At 46.5% G+C, this 22,808-nt stretch overlaps 1 long non-coding RNA gene across 1 annotated transcript in view; it reads left to right on the forward strand.

Annotated features, from left to right (window-relative positions):
* Window positions 1-22,808, forward strand: part of LOC147023385 (uncharacterized) — a 39,790-nt gene that overhangs the window by 11,094 nt on the left and 5,888 nt on the right. Inside the window, exon 2 of the long non-coding RNA XR_015060167.1 lies at window positions 10,519-10,578. This is a non-coding gene — a long non-coding RNA (uncharacterized LOC147023385). The remainder of the gene's footprint in view (window positions 1-10,518; window positions 10,579-22,808) is intronic.

Genomic DNA, 22,808 nt, shown 5'->3' on the forward strand with positions numbered 1-22,808 from the left:
AGCCCAGTTTTTCAGTGTCAGTCCAATTTCCTTTTACTTTAGCATTCTCCTGCTCGTGGGCCTGATCTATTGGAATAGCGGAAAATCTGTGGCTACCTTTGACAGCTACCCAGTGCTTTTCGAGGTCCTCTTTAACACCGACTGGTAGTGAATTCATATCCTGGATGTGCACGCTAATCCATCTGCTGTAATTGTAGTGATCCAGGGCAAAGAACAGGAACATCAGTGAATCCAGCACCTCTCGATAGAGTTGAAAGTTCTTTTCGCGATGGGCTCTAACGAAGATTAGTACAGTCTTTTCTAATCTCAGCACCAGGTCCCAATATTGAAAAGTTGGGCTCTTCTCTGTCATGGACATCTTCCAACTGTCAAAGGCTTTCTCGTCATCAGTATCAGTATCATTCGCTGCAATGAATGATTCTTGTTGAAGATTTCCAAGAGCGAGAGCAGACACTTGATGTGCATGGCGAGTTTGGGTTATGTGCCATACTTTGAAGAATGACTGCACTGTACCTGCCGTTGCTATACCAGACTCTGTCAATGCATCTATCCAGCCAGATGCATCTAACGTATCGCCAAGAACAGTCCAAAGTGCCTTTTCCAGATGTAGGCCTCCAAACATGATGACCATCAAATTTTCTCCATGTGTTGTTGGAAATTTCCACTGTGTGTACTTACACATGGCAAAGATCGGACAGTCGCATGCCAGAATTGGTATCTGACCAGGATTCAGAAATTGAGTTATACTCTGTATGATGCTCATGCTGTGTTTGACCATTGCAGCTGAGTCAGCCTTCTCTACAAAGAGTGGTAATAAGGCTGTGATTGCAGGCAATTAATTTGGTTGAGGCTGACGTGATTCATGATATGCAGCCCATGACAATGATTGTTCTCACACTAAGTCCTGTTGTAGTAGTTCAGATGCATGTTGAATCCACCGTTGCTCTTGGGCGTTGGCTTTCTCTATGTAATCAGCAAAACCTGACGTTGTGGTGTGTTCTATTGTGGGTACTTCTGTTGTTGTGGGTTTCATGTAAACAGCAGGTACAATAGAATACGAATCCGGAAGAACCAGACTTTGTGATGAATTTGAAGTTGTGTTGGACAAGCTAACAGGTTGACTGCGTATAATCCCAGGATGGTCTTTCGTTGGCTGCTGAATGATGCTAATCCCTGTTCCATGAAAGGATCCCTGTGCTGTCGTTGAAGATGGATTATGGTCAAGATTGTGTAACACACTTACTGTGAACAAACCTTTTCTCAACTGGCTTGGACACACTACTCCATTGCTTCTATATTGTTCACACTGTGCGGCAGAAAGTTCGTTTTCAAGTTGCATGACACGTTTGTATGACACACTTATCCCTAAGCTGGCCATTTGATCAACTAGTGTCTTGCTCCTAGTTTGAGTATGTAAGTTTAAACCAACATATAAAGGTACTGGTGGTTCACGGTCTGGAGAGTAACGCTGATGGTTTGTCTCAATATTTCCTTTCTTCTTGCAGTTGTGAACCAAGAGCTGTGTGAGTGTCAGGCATGCTTGGGAGTCATTTACTGAACCTGCTAAGTTTGGGCCATTGATGAGCATGGACATTCACAATCTTGTACTGGGCGTAATCTTCTGCTGACATTCAGGGTTGAATTCGCCACTGAATGCTATCATTTCTTTCAGGATTTCCTCTTTACATATCTTGGCAACTCTGGCAAACAACCTAACTTCTTCGTCATAATCATGGAACAAGAAAGCGTCTTTGAGTAGTTGCTCAATGCCTGCTGGGAATGCCAGGATTATGTTTTTTCCATCAGATTGCTCACCTCGTCCTAGCTGGGAGAAGTGATTGAGGAGTTTTTCTTTTAACTGGGTTTTATTGATAGTGGTATCAATGCCAAAGTCCCCAAGTCTTTTCTCAAACATGTGCATGTTTGACAGTTTGAATAGGTACGTCCCCTCCTCGGCAGATTCCTCCATGTACGTTACAAGTTCAACAAATACTCTTGAATTGATCATTTTGGCTCGTTGATTCAGCTCACGTTGGTCGGTCCTTGTTGGACTATTCTGTTTCCTGTAACCACGATAGTCATTTCGGTACTTTGTCAGACATTCTATATGGTACTTGAGTTCATTTGAGACCAGATCCCCACATAGTATTTTTGCAAGTACTTTGCCGTCTTGCATTTTGGTGGCCATTAACTTTAAATTGTACTCTGCACATTTAGTTGCATATTCATGCAGTTTTCTGGGGCCACTCTCATCACAGAATAAACAAGTGTCCTTGCTTGATCCCGTTGACTGTCGCTTTGATTGCTGGGATGCGCTGGCACCTGGAGCTTTTTAATCGTCTTGTTGTTTACGTTTTTTTATTCAACTCTCGTTCAAGTTTACTTTTATTAAACTTTTGGTGGCATGCCCGATGCCAAGAAGCATTGTTTTCTGCAAAACATTCTGGGGTGCCATGTTTGCCAAAATCAACATCGGCAATGCACCAATCTTTTCGAACTCTCTGACATTGTCAAGAAAGTCCTTATAGACGTCGTCAGCATTGCGGTTCTGTATGTTCTTTGGACATGAAAGAGGTGAAGTGTATCTACTGTTCTGGCAAATGACACAAATTGTCCAGTCCATGGTGTGATGTTTCACTGAACAGTAGATTAAGGGCTGTTTACAACCTGTAACAAAGAAAATAAACATTATCCAACCACCACATAATATACAATTACTTCCAGATGAATCTTCTATGAGGGGATTAGACAAAGTGAAATATGCATCATCAAATTATCAATTTGCCTACAAATAAACACATGATATAGGAAAGATGATAGTCAACATGTACACAACCTATTTGAGCGCAACAAAAAAGTCATTAAAACATGTAACGCGAACCGTCAATGTTCGTATCAAGCAACCCATATTTTTTCTACATGTGACCATTATCTTAGTAAATGATGATCTAATCCCAAATCTGATTGTTCCAATCGACTCCCTGGGCATCATTACTTACTAATAGATAGTTTACACATATTTTTACGACCAATATTAGCGAAGTTATAATTATTTATCGATTTTTAAAAAAAAAATTTGCCCGCCATCTTGGATTTTGACCCATAATCACATGAAAATATGGTCCGATATTTTGGAGCATGGAATTTCTTTATTAAGTATCTCCATAGGTAGCCACAAAATTTTTTTGGCACTTTTGTCCAGCGTGTAACGATATTGCCCCACTATGAGCTAATTCCCCTCGCTATTTCAACTTTCACGTTTCATACCTGGTACATAGGTATAGACTGTGGAGACGGTGTGTCGTGACATACGTTCATCATCTAAAGTGGTTGCCATGGCAACCAGGATGCTGTTTTCCATCCGTTCCTGTCCGCACTCTAACTCCAAAAGTTTTCAACTTTCACGTTTCATATTTGGTACATAGGTACAGACTGTGGAGACGGTGTGTAGCGACATACGTTCGTCATCTAAAGTGGTTGCCATGGCAACCAGGATGCTGTTTTCCATGTAGTAGCACAATTCTGTATATACCTTCTTGTTCAGGCATATATTGTGCTCACTTGCACTCTTGTTACTGATTACAATATACAAATACATATATTGCTTTAAAATTATTTGGATCAGACTTCACTGCAATGCTTTATTAAAAAAAATATGAATTATTAGACGAGTCTTTTAAAAACGATAAATGTATAAACAGGCGAGCATTGGATGGCTTTGACACCAACTCTGGTTTTTATCACCTATTCAACTCATCCACCTTGTTTTGTCATAACTCGTCCACAACTTTTTGAGATACAGTGATAGATTTAGTTTTTGGCCCTATCTATCAATTTTAGAAACTTGTCCTGTGTTGATCTTTTGACCTTAAAATTAATTGGTGTTTGAATTCAGTGACCTGACATGAAAATGCTCTTCAAATTTCAACTCAATCGGATGAAAATTCAGGATTTCAGAAAATTTGGGCCAAATTGGCCCTTTGGGCCAAATTGGCCCTTTGGTCTATGTTTACCTCAAAATTAATAAGTGGTTGAGTTCAGCAACCTCATATGCAAATGGTCTTCAAATCTCAAGTCAATCGGATGAAAATTGAGGATTAGAAAATTTGGTCCAAATGAAAATCGACAATTTTAGCAACAATGAAAAAAATTGGCTTCTTTTGGGTTGAACTTCTGGCCTATGATAACATCAAAAGTAATAGGTGGTTGAATTCACTGACCTGATATGCAAATTCTGTTCAAATTTCAAGTCAATCTGATGAAATTTGAGGATTTTAGAAAATTTGGCTCAAATTGGCCTCTGCAGACCTTTTTGGCCAACCAAATTTTACGAAACTTCAATGTGGGACCGTTGCAGAGTCAGTGGCATTAATCTCTGAAAATTTCAGAACGATTGTTTGAGTGGTTTGGGCTGGAGGCGAACATGCGCATGCGCACACACACACACACACACACACACACACACACACACACACACACACACACACACACACACACACACACACACACACACACACACACACGCACACATGGCAAAAAAAAAAACTTTTGACAAGTAACAAACGGACCCAAATGCAACACCGTCTCTGAATCCTTTGGCGAGGGTACAAAAATCTGAAAACCCACTCTTGTGCAGCTGCCCTCTGCAGAGCAGCTCACCAGATGACGGTATTGCGGCAAAGCCTTTGGGACCCCCACTCTGGTGAGAGGAGGAAAACCACGGGAGTAACCTTCCCAGGTCAGATAGCGGTAGTGTGTGTTGGGGTGGTGTTGTGTCGTCCACCAGATGGCGATCTCCTTGGATTAACCTGAGGCGGTTCCTTCGGGTGGGTGCCTGGAATGTCTTATTCCTAAGAGAGGATGATCACCTGTCTCTCATCATCTGAGCTCAAGCGTTTGAACATCAGTATTGCAGCACTCTCTGAGGTTCGGAGACCAGATAGTGGCGAGATCATGGTGAGTGGTTACACCTACTATTGGTCTGGTCGCTCTGATGGTTACCATGCCCAAGAGGGAGTTGCTGTAGCTGTGTCCAATAAGCTGACTCCAATGATAATTGAGGTAACACCGGACAACAAGCGTATTATGAGATGAAGGATTCGTCACTCCTTGGGTGTCGTTTCCATGGTATCTGTATAGGCTTCGACTGAGATGAGTGATTTCATCGTGAAGGACTTATTCCATACCATGCTCGAGTCCATGGTTGATCAGTGCCTCAGGCGAGATACTCTTCTCATCTTGGAGGATTTCAATGCATCGACTGGAACTGATAGGGAAGTTGTGTGACATGTGTTGGTCCCCATGGTTCTGGAACTGTGAACCAGAATAGCACTACGTTCCTTGACTTTGGAAGAAGTCATGGACTTAGGGTGGCTGGTTCATGGTTTCAGCACCCACAAGCTCATCGCTGGACTTGGTATTCCAACATTGGTGGTGTGGCAAAGGAGACTGACCATGTGCTCGTTGATGGTCGCTGGAGTATGATCCAGAACTGCAGGGTCCAGCAGAGTGCTCAGTTCCTCAATACTGACCACAGGTTTGTGGTAGGAACTCTGAAGTTGCAGCTTAAATCTGGGAGAATAAATCCAGCCTAGGCTGGATGTTGGCAAGCTCAAGGATGAGAGGGTAGCTGAGGAGTTTGCTAACAGGCTGAGTGGGGATTTGCGGTGGGGAGGAGGGAGGGGGTCTGGGTGCTTTGGGGAATCCTGAAGAGTTGTGGAGTGCGTTCAAGATGACCATCCTTGATGTTGCCTGTGGATGTCTTGTAACTCACTGGAGAGCGAAGAAGAATTTTGTCTCTAGGGATACTGGTTACCATTGACCAGACATGCAGGGCCAGGCTTAACGGCAGAGCTGAGCTATTCAGGGAGTTGAGGCATAAAACTGTACTTGCACTGAGAGTGGGCAAGGAGGGCGATGTGTGAGGAATCTGAGGGGGTAGAGCATTACCTGTGATCAAGTGATTCGCATCCTGCTTACAGGGGAATTCACGCATTTCGCTCCTCCAAGCCCGTCCCATGGAGGAACGCAACTTCAGAGTTCCGACCACAAACCTGTGGTCGGTATTGAGGAACTGAGCACTCCGCTGGACCCTGCAGAGTGGAGGGTGGTGGGCTCTTGACAGAGGAGTCTGAAGTGAAGGCCCGCTGGGCCAGTTCCTTTGAGCAACTGTACGAGGCTAATCCATCAGCTGTTGAGTTAGATGTCAAGGGTGTTACTATCCCTATTGCTGACCCTCCAATCAACTGTGATCCACCTTCATTGGTGGAAACACAGGCTGCAGTGAACCGGTTGAAATGGGGTAAAGCTCCAGGGATCTGTGGCATCCATGCTGAACTTCTCAAGGCTGGCGGAAATGCTGTACTCATGTTGTTGCATGCAGTTCTGTGTTCTGCCTGGAACACAGGCATCATCCTAACTGACTGGAAGAGGGGCCTTGTTGTCCCTCTCTGGAAGGGTGATAGCCAGGATTGCAACAACTACCGAGGGGTGACGCTGTTCTCGGTGCCAGGCAAGGTCTTTGCTGAGATAATTCTTAAAAGGGTTCGCCACCATCTGCTTGAGCACCAGCATCCAGAGCAGTGAGGCTTTACACCAAAGAGGTCAACGATTGACCGTATCCTTGCCCTTCGGGTCCTCACCGAACGCAGATGAGAGTTTGGGCAGGGGCTGCTTGCAGCCGATGATGATCTCTGTAAAGCGTTTGATTCAGTGAATTGGGATGCTCTCTGGAGAATTCCTGGTCTACGTGGGGTGCCACCAAAACTGATCAATCTGAACTATACTCTTGTACTGAGAGTGCTGTGAGATGTGGTGATACTATACCATCTCTGACTTATTTCCAGTTGTTGCTGGAATTCGTTAGTGGTGTGTACTGGCCCCCACACGTTTCAGCACTTGTAGGGACTGGATTCTGGGGAGGATGTTAGAGAGATCAAGCTGCGGTGCATCATTTAGGAATGTCAAGATCTCTGACCTTGATTTCCCAGATGATGCAGCCGTCTTTGCAGAGACTGGAGTATCCTTTTGGGGGCCCTCGAGGTGCTGATTGAAGAGTCAGAGCCATTGGGATTACACGTTTTCTGGGTCAAAACTTTCAATGACAACTTGGATGCTGCTATCCTGTCTGTACCTGTTTGTGATGAGGATGTTGAGGTCACGGAGAGATTCACTGACCTTGGCAGTGATAGTCATGTCTCTGCCGGCTGTGAGCCTGAGGTCAATAGATATCTGGGTCGGGCCTGGGGAGTCATGGATTCACTGGATCATCAGGTGTGTCGTTGCCGGTACCTGTGCAGGAGGACGAAAGTCTGAGTCTTCAGGTCCTTGGTGCTTCCAATCTTGCTCTACGGATGTCAGACTTGGACTCTGACCAGTAATCTGAGAGGGAGACTTAATTCCTTTGGGAGCAAGTCTCTTCAGAGAATTCTTGGCTATCGCTGGTTGAACTTTGTGTCCAACGAGCGGTTACTGAGAGAGACTCAAATGAGATTTGTTGCCTGCATGGTCCGTGAGCATCAGCTGCAGCTGTATGGACATGTGGCTCGTTTTCCTGACGCTGATCCTGCTCACCTGATTCTCTCAGCGAGGGAGCCTCATGAGTGGAGGAGGCAAATGGGCCGACCACGTGCCTTGTGGTTGCCGCAGGTTGATCAGTATCTCAAGGAGATGGGGATGGGCCAGGCATCTGTCTGGGGGAAGGCGAGACTGAGGCCCCTGGAGTACCGGCGGAAAATGGATGCAGTGACGTGCTGCTTCGGCACATGCTCCCATACCTGACTCTGACCTGACCTATAAGTTTTAGAATATTCCATGTTAATCAAGGAATTCTGCCTTATTTGTATTCTTTATGCTCTGGGGCATGCTTCCGCACAAGGTCATGGATAGCTGACCAAAGAGGCTGATGGTGCCTGTTGAGTTGAATTAAGGTAATCTAGTTCCTAATGGATATTAGCAGCTGCACATCCGTCTCATCCCTGCAAAGTCAGCTTTCCAGATGTTGAGGTTCTTCGCCGTCATAAGCCATGGTGCATCCTTGAGAGGAAGAAACTGCACCCAATGGAGCACTACGTGGTCGCTATTTCCTCACAGATAGATGTGCACGTTCAATGCTGGATGATACCTCATTTAAGAGTTCTTCGGTCCGGACAGTGCATGCGGAGGTGTAATATTATCGATATCCATGCAATTTCGATTTTTGTGCATATTTGTTTCACACACTGGGTGGTGAATAGGCTCAGAGTTCTTGTTTTGCACACCTGCCAGAAGTAAAAAAAAAAAAAAAAAAATTTCGGTTACGTTATTATCAGGCTACCATAAACTATTCAGTTAATTCCGTCCACTGTGTAATTACGTTTTTGTCGATTTATTTCACCTAGAAATCTCAGCAGTCTTAACAGTTGGTGACCATTATGCTGTCAAAGGACATTCCTAGCAAACTCCATAAATATTCCAGACTCCATTGGGAATGAATTCCTTTACAATAGCCTGATGGAACCGGGTTCTCTGAGTATAATTTACTGTTTTACAAGCTTGTCTTGCATGTCGGCAGAGGCAACAATGACGCTTTTCTCCTTGCCGTTCCTTCTCTACCCGTTTGATGTGTCTCGTCTGACATCTCTATCTGCTGTGTCTCATTGTGTTTCCCTGCATCTGCAAGCATCGCTGCCTTTTATAGAGGTTTCTCATGATGTAAGGTGATGATGCCACCACCTGTTAGTTCACCATTTTTTAGGTCATTCAAATTGAAGCAATCTGGATCTGGATCACTCAAAATATATGGAGAAATATCTGCAACTGGAAGTGGCTCTCGCTTTTCTAATGTCAGTCATTTAGATAAGCAGATGAGGCACCAGTATATCCAGAAATTAGAAGTCGCTGGGGTCACAGATCCCTTCACCTTGCCGGGAAACGTTCTTCTCCCCATGGAGAAGAACATCAATGCGGAGCAGCTTCCTATAGCCTGAGCTATAGTACCACAATATCTACAATTATCGAGTAAACACTTCCTCCAACTACACAATGGAGGCTATGAAAACTCATAAGAACATTGAAGGCTACAAATATTTTGTAGCCGGCTGAATTTATGGGATGCAGATTTAGAACGTACCAGAAAAGCAGAGGGTGCTGGTGATGTCCAGAGTAAGTACCAAGCAATTTAATCAGCCATGTATACTTGTAAACACACAAGCTTGTCATAAAACTCTGGGGATTAATGACTGTTGTGATTGTGCTATGTCGTGCTGTGAATAGGGGAACGTCTATAAACTGGTTACACAATGGAGTGCCAGCTCTTTTACAACCCCATCGGAGCCAACCCAAATCACCTACTGGTCCAGATTGGCATTGGTTGGAAAGTCTACCCTCACAAATGAAAAACACCACCACTCGATCTCTAACACACGACCACATGTGTACAACACCCAACGGAAACTCCACCAATCATGCGATCCACATGTCAGCACATCCAACCTGGACACGAATCCAGCCATGTTCGTGGCCCAAAAACACAAAAACCAGAACTAGCTCTCGCGTGCATAATAAAAAGAGCAGAGCAGACCATCGATGATGTGATTGGCAATTGTTGCTTAAGGTTTGGAAAATAAAAACATTCCTCAATCAATTGACCTTTCGCATACGACCAGAAATAAATGGTCGTCTCAAAAATAAAAGCGGGCACATGCTGAGACACGGGTCGATTAGCCTGAGGAAGTTCGCTGGGAAGTGGGTGAAACATCCCTGCAGACCGCGACCGAGTCTGCTCTTGCCCATTTAGTTTTTGATTATCGGAGTAGATTTAGCATTTACAAAAGAATATCATCATTATTATTATTATTATTAGCTTCCTGCCTGTCACTGCAGTTATAAGAACCTTAATAAACTTTCTGTTAAATTCATCCATTGTTCTCTGCGATATTTGACCACTTTCTCCTCCTCCTCCACTTTCACTCTTTTGACCTCTTGTTCTGCTATTCCATATTTATTAATCACTAGATGACTCGTGAACCCGTTGGGTTCCCGTTGTGACAGCGGTTGATGAAAAAAATCATTTCAAGAAAAAAAAAAAAGATAGCTCCAGTGAACTATACCACTGAGGTTGTTTGCATTGATCAAATAATCCCGAAGAGTACTTGACTGAATTGAGAATTGACTTTTTAATATTTTTTTTCGTTGCCCGATTTGAACGAAACTTGATACTGCACACCGCAGGAGAATAGAGAGTAAGGTGGCCCTAAAATGTTTGCGCTATCATGTACCGTTTTGGCTGTATTTCGGGAACATACATACATACTTACAAGATGAGAGTTTTAGTAATATATATATATATATATATATATATATATATATATATATATATATATATATATATATATATATATATATATATATATATATATATATATATATATATATATATATATATATATATATGGTATTATTTTGCAATTGTCGCTCAACTCCCCTCCCTCTTCAAAGTTCTATACATTATAATAAAACGTGTCCAAATTATGATTGCAGATAAAAATCAAGATTATGACGAGATTTAATCGAAAAACTCAGGATAACTTCACCAAGCTGGTAAGTACCAAATGCATCATCAGTGTGCTATTAACGTTGGACGTGCTTAATAGCATCTTTTAAATTGGTTGCTGTGTCTTCCTTCTGAGCAGTTCTCCTTTTAGAAGTACAGTACCAATTTCCAACGGGACAGCAGGTGCTGACAAAGCAGTTTTCCTGGGAAATTAATACACTCGATGGTGTGCCCTTGCCTTCCACGAAGACGCACGATGGAAATTTGGATTTTGATCAGACCATCATTATTACCTTCTATTTTACAATTATGACAGATCACCTTTATTTCTTTGTCACAGAGGGACAAGTGGTTTTAAATTTTTTAAAATAAAAGTTGAGGCTCATGGAAGAGCTAGAACCCAAAACATAGAAACAGAAAAACCATCTATGGGAATGGGAAAAACATACCAACGGCAGGGTAGTGGGACAGGTCAGGTCAGGTATGGGAGCATGTGCCAGAACAGTGCGTCGCTGCGTCCACTTTCCGCCGGTACTCCAGGGGCCTCCGTCTGGCCATCCCCCAGGCAGATGCCAGGCCCATCCCCATCTCCTTGAGATGATGGTCAACCTGCTGCAACCACGAGGCACGTGGTAGGCCCACTGGCCTCCTCCACTCACGAGACTCCCCCGCTGAGAGAATCTGGTGAGCAGGATCAGCGTCAGGAAAACGAGCCACATATCCATACAGCCGCAACTGACGCTCACGGGCTATGCAGGTAACAAATCTCATCCGAGTCTCTCTCAGCAACCGCTCGTTGGACACAAAATCCGACCAGCGATAGCCAAGGATTCTCCGAAGAGACCTGGTACCAAAGGAATTAAGTCTCCGTCTCAGATCCTTGGTCAGAGTCCAAGTCTCACATCCATAGAGCAAGACTGGAAGCACCAAGGACCCGAAGACTCGGACTTTCGTCCTCCCGCACAGGTACCGGCAGCGCCACACCCCATGATCCAGTGAATCCATGACTCCCCAGGCCTGACCCAGACGTCTATTGACCTCTGACTCACAGCCAGCAGACATGAATATCACTGCCAAGGTAAGTGAATCTCTCCACGACCTCAACATCCTCACCACAAACAGACACAGACAGGACAGCAGCATCCAAGATGTCACCGAAAGCCTGGATCTTAGTTATGACCCAAGAAACCCGTAATCCCAGCGGCTCCGACTCCTCATTCAGCACCTCGAGGGCCTCCAAAAGGATATCTAAAGTCTCTGCAAAGATGACTGCATCATCGACAAAATCAAGGTCCGAGATCTTGACATTCCCAATCGATGCACCGCAGCTTGATCTCTGCGACATCCTCCCTAAAATCCAGTCCATACAAGTGCTGAAAAGTGTGGGGGCCAGTACACACCCCTGACAAACTCCAGTAACAACTGGAAATAAGTCAGAGATGGTACCACCACACTTCACAGCACTCTCAGTACCAGAGTAGAGTTCAGACATCAGATCGATCAGTTTTGGTGGCACCCCACGAAGACCAAGAATCCTCCAGAGGACATCCCGATTCACTGAATCGAACGCTTTACAGAGATCAACATAGGCTGCAAGCAGCCCCTGCCGAAACTCTCGTCTGCGTTCGGTGAGGACACGAAGAGCAAGGATACGGTCAATCGTTGACCTCTTTGGTGTAAAGCCTGACTGCTCTGGACGCTGGTGCTCAAGCAGATGGTGGCGAACCCTATCAAGAATTATCCGAGCAAAGACCTTGCCCGGCACTGAGAGCAGCGTCACCCCTCGGTAGTTGTTGCAGTCTTGGCGATCACCCTTCCCTTTCCAGAGAGGAACAACAAGGCCCCTCTTCCAATCAGTTGGGATGATGCCTGTATTCCAGGCAGAGCACAAAACTGCATGCAATGACACGAGTGCAGCATTTCCACCAGCCTTGAGAAGTTCGGCATGGATGCCACAGATCCCTGGAGCTTTGCCCCGTTTCAACCGGTTCACCGCAGCCTGTGTTTCCACAAGCGAAGGTGGACCACAGTTGATTCGAGGGTCAGCAAACAGGGATTGTAACACCCTTGACGTCCAACTCGACAGCTGGGCGATCAGCCCGGTACAACCGCTCAAAGTAACCGGCCCAGTGGGCCTTCACTTCAGACTCCTCTGTCAAGAGCTTACCACTCTCTGCTCGAACTGCAGTGCTCCGAGGGATGGGCTTGGATGAACGCAATGCGCGAATTCCCCTGTAAACGGGACGAGAATCACCTGTCCACAGGTGATGCTCTACCCCCTCACAGATTCCTCGCACATAGGCCTCCTTGTCCACCCTCAGTGCACGTACAGTTTTACGCCTCAGCTCCCTGAACAGCTCAGCTCTGCCATTCAGCCTGGCCCTGCGACTCTGGTCAATGGTATCCAGTGTCCCTTGAGAGACAAAATTCTTCTTTGCCCTGCGGTGAGTTCCAAGACATCCACTGGCAACATCAAGGATGGTGGTCTTGAAGGCGCTCCACAACTCTTCAGGACCCCCAAAGCACCCAGACCCCCCCAAGTGTCCACTCAGCCTGTTCGCAAACTCCTCAGCTTCTCTCTCATCCCTGAGCTTGCCAACATCCAGCCTAGGCTGGGATGGTACCATTCTCTAGGATTTAAGGTGCAGCTTTAGAGTTGCTACAACAAGCCTGTGGTCAGTATTGAGGAACTGAGCACTCCGGTAGACCCTGCAGTTCTGGATCATCCTCCAACGACCATCAATGAGGACATGGTCAATCTCCTTTGCCACACCGCCAGCGTTGGATTACCAAGTCTAGCGATGAGCTTGTGGGCGCTGAAACCATGAACCAGCCACCCTAAGTCCATGACTTCTTGCAAAGTCAAGGAACTTAGTGCTATTCTGGTTCATAGTTCCTGACTCATGGGGACCAACACACATCTCATAACCATCCCTATCAGTTCCAGTCGATGCATTGAAATCCCCCAAGACAAGAAGTGTATCTCGTCTGGGGCACTGATCAACCACAGACTCGAGCGTGGCGTAGAATGCATCCTTCACGGTGAGATCACTCGCCTCATTCGGAGTATAAACAGAGACCAGGGAAATGACACCTTAGGAGTGACGAATCCTTAATCTCATAATACGCTCGTTGACCGGTGTTATCTCAATTATCATTGGGGTCAGCTTATTGGACACAGCTACAGCAACTCCTTGGGTATGGTAACCATCAGAGCGACCAGACCAATAGTAGGTGTAACCACCCACCATTATCTCGCTGCAATCCGGTCTCCGAACCTCAGAGAGAGCTGCAATCCCGATGTCCAAACGCTTGAGCTCAGATGATAACAGAGACAGGTGATCATCCTCTCTTAGGGATAGGACATTCCAGGCACCCACCCGAAGGGACCGCCTCAGGTTAACCCAAGGAGACCGCCGTCTGGTGGACGACACCTCAGCACCACTCTGACGCACTCTCCCGCAATCTGACCTAGGGATGTTAGCCCGTGGTTTCCCTCCTATCATCAAAGATTGGGGGTCCCGAAGGCTTTGCCCCAATCCCGTCATCCAGTGAGCTGCCCTGCGAAGGGAAGCTGCATAGGAGGTACTCCCACGGAGTGGGTTTTCAGATTTTTTTGCGTTTTTGTGTTTTGCGGAATGAAGGGTTTTATGGTGGCCGGAGTGCAAATCCTACCACCAACCTCCTGATAAAAAAAAGTAACCCAACTGCAGGAGGACGTCCGCAGACATAGTTGGGCACTAGATATGGATGGCCGTTGGCTCACAAGGAGCTCCTCCGCCCTTTGACAGGTTTTGTTTTTAATCCTGCTGGGTGTCCATATCCAAACACCCTCCTCACCAGAAAACCTGGTGGGGGAGACGGTTCAGTCGCCGACAACCCAAACATGGAACAGGTTAGTACAGGTTTACATGGTACCTTAGCAGGCCACCGATCTAACCTGACTGAAAGGTCAGGGACCTCCAAGTGTAGTGGGACACTTGGAGGAATAGAAAGAGCAAGGGGTGAGTGAGGATAATACCAAGGGGGAACAAGCTGGATACAAGCTCAAACGCAGCAAGAAGGGGGACTGAAATAAGAGAAAACCAGGGATGAGACAGCAATGGCACTAAAACGAAAAGGAAGGGGAGAAAATAACTTAAAAAGGAAGGGGTGAGCATCGATAGTTAATGAAGGCAAAAAGATAATGAGTATGGGGATGACCCGATTGAGGAGGTGAATAGCCATGATGAAGCCCTGAAGGGAAGAATGATATTTACCAGACTCGGGAAGTTAGTTTCGTAGGCAAGAAAAAAGTCAAACAAATGAGTGGAGGTGAGCAGTAAGCCTGAATTTTGGGAGTTTAACAAGAAGTGGATTACTGGCAAACCATCTGAACTCTGCAGAAATCTGGTTGGGGTGGGGGGGGGGAGATGGACAAAGCATGGAAAGGGCAGATGGTTCAAGACCAGAAAGGAGGTGGTGGAAGACAGAAGCCACCGACCTGTCTGCGATGCGAGAGTAATGGGCCGAGAGACTTGGCTTCATCGTGGGAGATTCCTGATGATTTTGAAGACATTGGTTTCCATCAGCTGTGGATGAAGTGCCTGGATGTTGATAAAGGTTCAGATTTGCCAAGGAAATACTTGGCACTTCAAAGGTTGCCCAGTCAGCAGCTCGCTTTAGAGACCAATTTGGATATACAGTAGTCAGACCTCACTTAATGTGGTAGTTACATTCTTGAAAAGTGCGACTTTCACTGAAAAGACTTTAAGCAAATCCAATTTCCCCATAATAATTAATGTAAAAAAGGGGGAGGGGGGATTAGGTTCCAGAGAAAAAAATGTATCGTCGGACAAAAGACATTAAATACATATTTAAAGCCCTTTCTCACCACTGTCCATCCATCCATTGGGATTATACTCTGTGCAGAGCGTTGGTGCTGCCTAAGCAGTCTCCTTGGCAATTGGGCACAATCATATTGGGTGGGTCGCCACTCCGACACAGGATACCAGCAAGCTGGTACTCATTTTGCAGACCTTGGAAGGATGACAGGCTGAGTCAACCCCACCTGGTATTAATTCAACAGCTGAGCACGATTTGAATTCAGGTCGCAAGGATCCCAAGGCCACCACTCTAACCATTAAGCCAACATCAGGCATAACCACTGACTCACTGACTGATATTAAAGATCGGTACCTTCCGGGTGATGTAGAAAGCTGAAATTTTGCATGTCGATGGACATTGAAGCCCGTACACCGGGGGGGGGGATAAAATATATAAATCACAGAATCGGACAACATCCAGAAATGAAAATATAAATAAATTAAAAAAAATGCAGGTGAGTGACCTGAGACAATGGGGAAGCATGGTAATTTTGTGCGCCGACGGACATCGAAGCCGATACACCAGGAAAAAAATCACAGACCATCGGAAAGCATTCGTAAATGAAAATATAAATAAATGAATAATCAAATGCAGGTGAGCGACCTGAGACAATGGGGAAGTTCGTATATGTTAGCACACTGTGCTAACAGAGTAGGAGTTTTAAATAATTTTAACCAAATAATTGATCATCATCATCTCGAGTTGCTTCAGATCTTCATTAGTTAGCTCTTCTCCGTATGATTGCAGAAGTTGTGTAACGTCAGTTTCTTCCATATCATCAAAACCCGCTTTATTGGCCAGGCCAAGGATAACTTCCTTCATAACGGGGACAATATCGTTAAATCCTTTCAAGTCATTGACACATTCAGGCCGTAACTTCCTTCACACACCATTCATGCACACCTAAGTAACTTCATCCCAGGACCCACTGATGTTATTGATGCACAGCTCAGTGTATATACTGTAAGGCCTATACTGTACGTACTCTGGGTGGGCTTATACTCTTGTGGGCCAGGGTTCGGTGGCGATAAACGACCACGAGGTGGAGCAGTAGAGCCGTCTCCCACTGAACAACTGGAATTTAAAGGTCGTCACCCCGGATAACTCCGGAGTCGACGGGCCACTTAAAGGACCGTGATCGCCAATTCTCTGACGGCGTGGGGTAGGGTCAATAGCCAAATTTCAATGTACCTAAGTACCACGTCGTCAAATTACCGGGGAAATCACACCCTCAGCTGACTCTGTCCGAACCGAGTCGCAGGTACCGACTCGGATCCGGCGTAACCGAGCGGAGTTACCAGAGCCGCGCCAGTCCCAATGACAACTTAAGGCACCGACAACCTCACTAATTCTCAATACGCACCGTGTTGGGTCAATGGCAGAAAGCACAGAAAATGAGCTGGAACATTTAACACGGGGTTTATTTATAAACAATAATCGGGGAGGGAGCACACATAGAGTAGAGTTATCCGAATAAAAGAGATGCAGGCAATCTACAGTGAGCGAAAAGCACTTAACAGTTATACTTACAGGATGGCACGCCATGCCCCCGCACGCACGCACGCACACACACACACACACACACACACACACACACACACACACACACACACACACACACACACACACACACACACACACACACACACACACACACACACTGGACCCCGTGGGTCTATTTTCCGACCTCAGCCCAGGAGGGAAAGGCGAGCTGAGGGCAGGGGCCTATTCTTGCACCTGTCCGCCTCGTGCAGTTTGGTGAGCTTGTCCAGTGGCGGGACTTGAACCCGCCGCCAACAACGCAGCACCAAGCACCAGGGACCAGGAACGATGCAACGGATGGATGCCAGCCAGCATGGGAACGGACTAGACGAGAACGCCAGCAGGCAAGACGAGGCTTCTCTTTCTTTTCCTATCCTTCTCGACGGCTTGCCACCTACACTTATTCTTACCCTCCCCGCGGGTCGAGGAAACCGCTCTGAGGAACTCGCCTCCGGATTGGGTGAGGGGCGAACATCCCATCTGGCTGGGCAAAAGTAGTTACATTACATGCAGGCCCTGAGGTGGCCAGTCTCCTGATTGGACGAGGCGTCTCGGGGGGTGTGTCAAGGCGTCTCAGAGGCCCCCCCCCCCGAAGAGGCTCGCCCGATGCTCGCCCGTAGTAGCTTTCGGCATGCTGGCCTCCCATTAGCTGGGGCGCGCGTGCGATGCTCGCACTTCGCTCATTGGCTGGAGGAAATGCTCTATGCCCTTCCTCGGGCGGAGCCTCGATCTGAGGCAATGGAGGCTCCGCCCACGCCCCCAGCCAAAAACACGTGGGTTATGGCGACCGGGTTGAGTGAGGGACGGTGCCGTTGTTGTTGTTGTTGTTGTAGATGTATAAAACCTGACTATAAAATAGCTCGCAGCGCACACACGAAATTCCCATTACACATAGGGGATGGATTCTAACTATAAGCACATACTTATTGAAATAACTAAGCTTAGGGACTGCTGTCTGTCTGTGAGCAAATGGCTGCCAGATTCATAAAAATACACCCGTATTTACGGTATGGTTTATACTGTAACTTTATTAAAACTAGGAAAACCATGAGTTTGGTACTAAATAAGAGGTGAAACGACTTTATAACGGAACGGTGAACGACTTTAAATGAGTATGTTCTCCAATATAGATCAGCGACTTAGTCGCGAAACATTGTTAACCGGGACGATGTTAAGTGAGGACTTGCTGGACATAATTTGTCCAGGAGAGATCATAGCTGATGGTGAGGCCCAAACATTTGAGGGACTGAAGTTCAAGAGGTTTGTCAAGGAAGTTTATAAGAGGGTTCGTGCAAAACGGTCTTTTCGGAAAATTAATTGAGGGTGTGTGAGATTTGTTCGGGTTGAAAGACTTATTTGAAGTGTTGGATCAATGCCCCAGCATCACATCTGTCTCTCCTGGATTCTGTGGAACATAAAGCTCTCAGTTATTCAAAGCTTCTATTATGAGGCCAAAGCAAAAGGTCGGTTGCTCATACATCGCATGCAGGTCAGTGAGTGATCTCTGTTTTCTAGTCTGATCCAGTGTGACTACTCCTCATTTTCATAAATGCCAAGGTGAGCCAATGAAAAAAGCCAAGAATTCACAAGGTTTCGGAAAAGCGATGATAATAGAAAACCTATACGCCAAGAAAACCTATAGAAAACCAAGACGCCAAGGTGAACAACGAAGAGCCAAGATCTTGTGAAAAAAGCCAAGGAGTGGTCACAATGGTCTGATCTCTAACATTGCTCCCTCTGCTCTCTGTTCTCTGACTCTCCCAGCAACTCCAGGATGCATGGCTGTGTTCTTTCAGTCACCCCCTTTTGGTTAAACTTCCAAAATCCAGGATGACTGCACAATTCACCTCTTATTCTTCACTTGTCTATGGAATCGCCTTCCAGAGACTGTTATTTCCTACACTTCCCTCCAGGCCTACAAGCAGCCAACTCACCTCTACCTTGCATCACCCCCCATCCTGACCCATAATCTTTATGACCCCAAATTAATCTTTCCTAACCTAACCTTCTTAATGCTGATGTCAGTGTTCCCTCCTCTCCCTTTCTCTCTCCCATTCATTTATCCCCTTGCCAGTTGTGCAAAATTGTTGTCGTGCTATCCTACTGTCAATTTTACCTTGCTCTTCCATGAGCCTCGCTCTTGTAGTGGGGGGAAAAAACTGCCTCACCACAGGAATCAGTATACCAGGCAAGAGAGGATGGGTATGATAACTGCTGATGAGATGGGATAAATCTGGTATAAGGCAGAGCTGGCTTTTGTGGAATTGTCTAAGTAGCTGGTGATAGCTCACCTATAGGCAGCTCTGAAAATAGCCAAAGAGACGTTTGTAATATCCAAATAATAACCGGTCCCCAGAACCGGAAGTACCCTCAGATGAGGACGGAATAAAGCTAGTGTTGAAACCAGCATGGCGTCCGGCTGACTCTTTATGACAACTGGCGACGAGGATAACAGTTATTAGCTCTTCAACACTCCTCCCATCTCTACAAGGGCAGAACAGCGCATCTCTACAAAGGTAGAACAGCCATACAGCGTACAGGGAGCCGAGATTTCAGCGCAAAAGCGCAAAAGAAAAAAAAAAAAAAGGAGAAAAAAAAAAGGAAAAAAATTGTGACGCCAAAACCACGTTGGTACCGCCTCGTTTCGAGGTATTCTAAATCCACTGACCCGTCCCGAACTTTTTGTGTTGTCTGTCGTGTACAAAACAAAACAATAACAATGTCTGTTATGAATGTGCCCCCTGTTGCTACTTTTGATGCACATGGTGAGCCAAGCACCGTGTCAGAGCGCTGGAAGCGCTGGCTCAGAAGTTTTGAGCGCTTCGCTGCTGCATCCTGCTGCACAGACACTGCGCAGAAAAGAGAACTTTTACTGCACTGCGCTGGCTGAGATGTGCAGGACATCTTTGACACTCTCCAAGAAACCGGGCCGAACACATACAACACCGCCAAAGCTCTGCTCACAGAGTACTTTGCGCCACTCACAAACACGTTATACTCCCGAAACCTGTTCCTCCAAGAGAAGCAGAAGGATGGAGAAACCATAGCTCAATTCTCCACACCTCTGCGCACCATGGCGAAGACCTCCTTCAGCGAATTTGAGCCCAAGGTCATCAATGACTTCATCTGTGACCAGATCATTGACGCCTGCAAGTCAAAGCGTCTACGCACCAAACTGCTAGCGCAGAAGAACCTGACGCTGAAGACCACGCTGTAACTCGCCCAAGCAATGGAGGCCTCAGAGCGACAAGCCGCTGAGATGGCTCACAAACGCACCGATCCCGAGAAAGCGTATGCCGTCCACAGCGAGAGCCACAATGCGCAGAAGCCATCCCAGCGAGGAGGTTGCAACAGCCGCCGTGGTGGAAAACCACAACAACCACCCCGCACAGAATCCCGTCAGGAACCCCGTCAGGATCATCGCAGAGACACACAATGCAATCGCTGTGGTCGGATGGGCCACACCGGTGATGACTGCAGATGCTCCCGAAATGTGACATGCTACAATTGCAACCACCTTGGTCATTTTGCCATCATGTGCCAATCAAAAAACTCTGCACCCGCCATCCGATACGTTCATGAAGCCGCACCGAACCCGGAAGTGAATACCGAGAGTGATGCTAGTGACGAGTACGCCTATGCCGTAGGTGGCAGTGCGAACACCGAAATAACTGTCAACGGCATTATCGTCGACATGATCATTGACTCTGGCGTCACCTGCAGCAACATCATCAATAGTGACATTGTGAAATCACTTGTATACAATGGTGCCACAATGCAAAAGTGCAACCGCAAAATTCACCCGTATGGTTCCGCGCCGATATCTTGCGACAACCTCATCCGTGCCGTTCTCTCAGTGGGAGACAACTCTGCTACCACCGAAATGCTAGTTGTTACAGGTGACACCCCAGTGCTGCTTGGAAAGACTACTGCCGAAGCACTGAAAGTGCTCACCATTGGTCCGCGTATGGACAATGTCCATTGTGTGAATGAGGATATAGCTCCGATACTCAACAAATACCCCGGAATTGATGATGGCATTGGTTGCTTCAAAGGCGAGGCAGTCATGCGACACATCGATCGAACCGTCCCGCCGATAGCGAGAAAGCACAGCCGAGTGCCATTCCACCTGAGACCAAAGTCGAAAAGGAGCTGAACAAGCTGCTTGAGGAGGACATTATCGAGCGAGTGACCGGGCCGACCGAGTGGGTCTCACGGATAGTAACGCCTCCAAAGCCGAAAAATCCTGAAGAAATCCGAGTCTGCGTGGACATGTGCGAAGCTAACGCCATGATAAAACGCACGCGACATGTCACCCCGGCGATAGACAAGTTGGTGTCCGAATTGCAAGGATCCACAGTGTTCGCAAAGTCGACCTGCGTAGCGGGTATCACCAACTTCAGCTCCATGAAAGTTGCCGTGACATTACAACTTTCTCGACACATGCCAGACTGTTCCGTTACAAACGCCTGAACTGTGGTGTTAGTTCTGCATCCGAAGTGTTCCAACACATGATACAGACTGTTATCAGGGATATAAATGGTGCCAGAAACATTAGCGATGATATCATCATCCACGGTGCTACAACCTGAGAACATGACATTGCGCTTGACCGCACACTGTCCGCCCTGCACAGCAGTGGATTCACAGTCATTCTGCCGAAATGTGAATTCAAGCTGCCGAGAATCGAGTTCTTTGACTACATATTCAGTGCAGAAGGCCTATCCCCTGATCCAAAAAAGTGCAAGCCCTGAGAGATGCGTCCGAGCCCAAAAACCCATCTGAGGTACGCTCTTTCTTGGGCATGGTCCAGTACAGTGCCAGATTCATACGAAACTTCGCTACCTTGACCGAGCCTCTGCACCAGCTCACGAAACGAGGATCAGCATGGTCCTGGGGACCGACCGAAGTGAAGTCGTTCAACGGCAAGGAGGCGCTGTCTGAGGACACAACTATGTGATACTTCGACCCGAATAAATACAGAGTTAGTGGTCGACGCAAGTCCAGTTGGCCTCAGAGCCATTCTCGCACAGGAAGGCAAGACCATTGCATATGCCAGCCATGCGCTAAGCGACGTTGAACAGCGCTACTCCCAGACAGAGTGCGAAGCCCTAGCCGTCATATGTGAACACTTCAACATATGTATGTATATATATATATATATATATATATATATATATATATATATATATATATATATATATATATATATATATATATATATATATGTATATGTATTGTTATGAATTTGGAATTCAATCGCATGCAACATACAGGTTCCCTTAGTCAGCTATGTCAATAAGTGCATGTTCCCTAGATAGCTCACCTTCCATTGTTTAAATGTTCAGAGATTGATTAGATGCGCTGCGGATCGATTTAATAGTTAGGGAACGAAACAATGGAGACTTCCCTCCCCCTCTTCTGCAAAGAGGAAGAAGAACCCTGCCATCCCGTGACGTCAACAACTCCCTCCCACCCGTGGTTGAGCGAGGGGTGGATCACGAGGGCATGAGTCACGCCGGGTGCGGGGGAGGGGGTGCAAAGGATAAAGAGGACATCTTTTCTTTGTTCAAAAAGAGTTCGTGGAAGTCCCGTGGCAGAGTTCGTGAAGAGTCCCGTGGTAGGGCTGAGTTCGTGGGAGTCCCGTGTAAAGAGTCCGTGTGGGAGTCCCGTGGTAGGGCTGAGTTCGTGGGCTGAGTTCGTGTGGGAGTCCCATGGTAGGGCCGAGTTCGTGGGCTGAGTTCGTGGAAGTCCCGTGGCAGAGTTCATGAAGAATCCCGTTCTGAGTCCCGTGTGCAGAGTTCGTTTGCTGAGTCCCGTGGGAGGAGTAAGCTTTTTGCTTCGGAGAGAGCAGTCGTTCAGCAGGCCA

The sequence above is a fragment of the Eptatretus burgeri genome, chromosome 7, assembly GCF_056783735.1.
Source record: "Eptatretus burgeri isolate ZD-2024b chromosome 7, Ebu_testis_v1, whole genome shotgun sequence".
NCBI classification, from domain to species: Eukaryota; Metazoa; Chordata; class Myxini; order Myxiniformes; family Myxinidae; genus Eptatretus; species Eptatretus burgeri.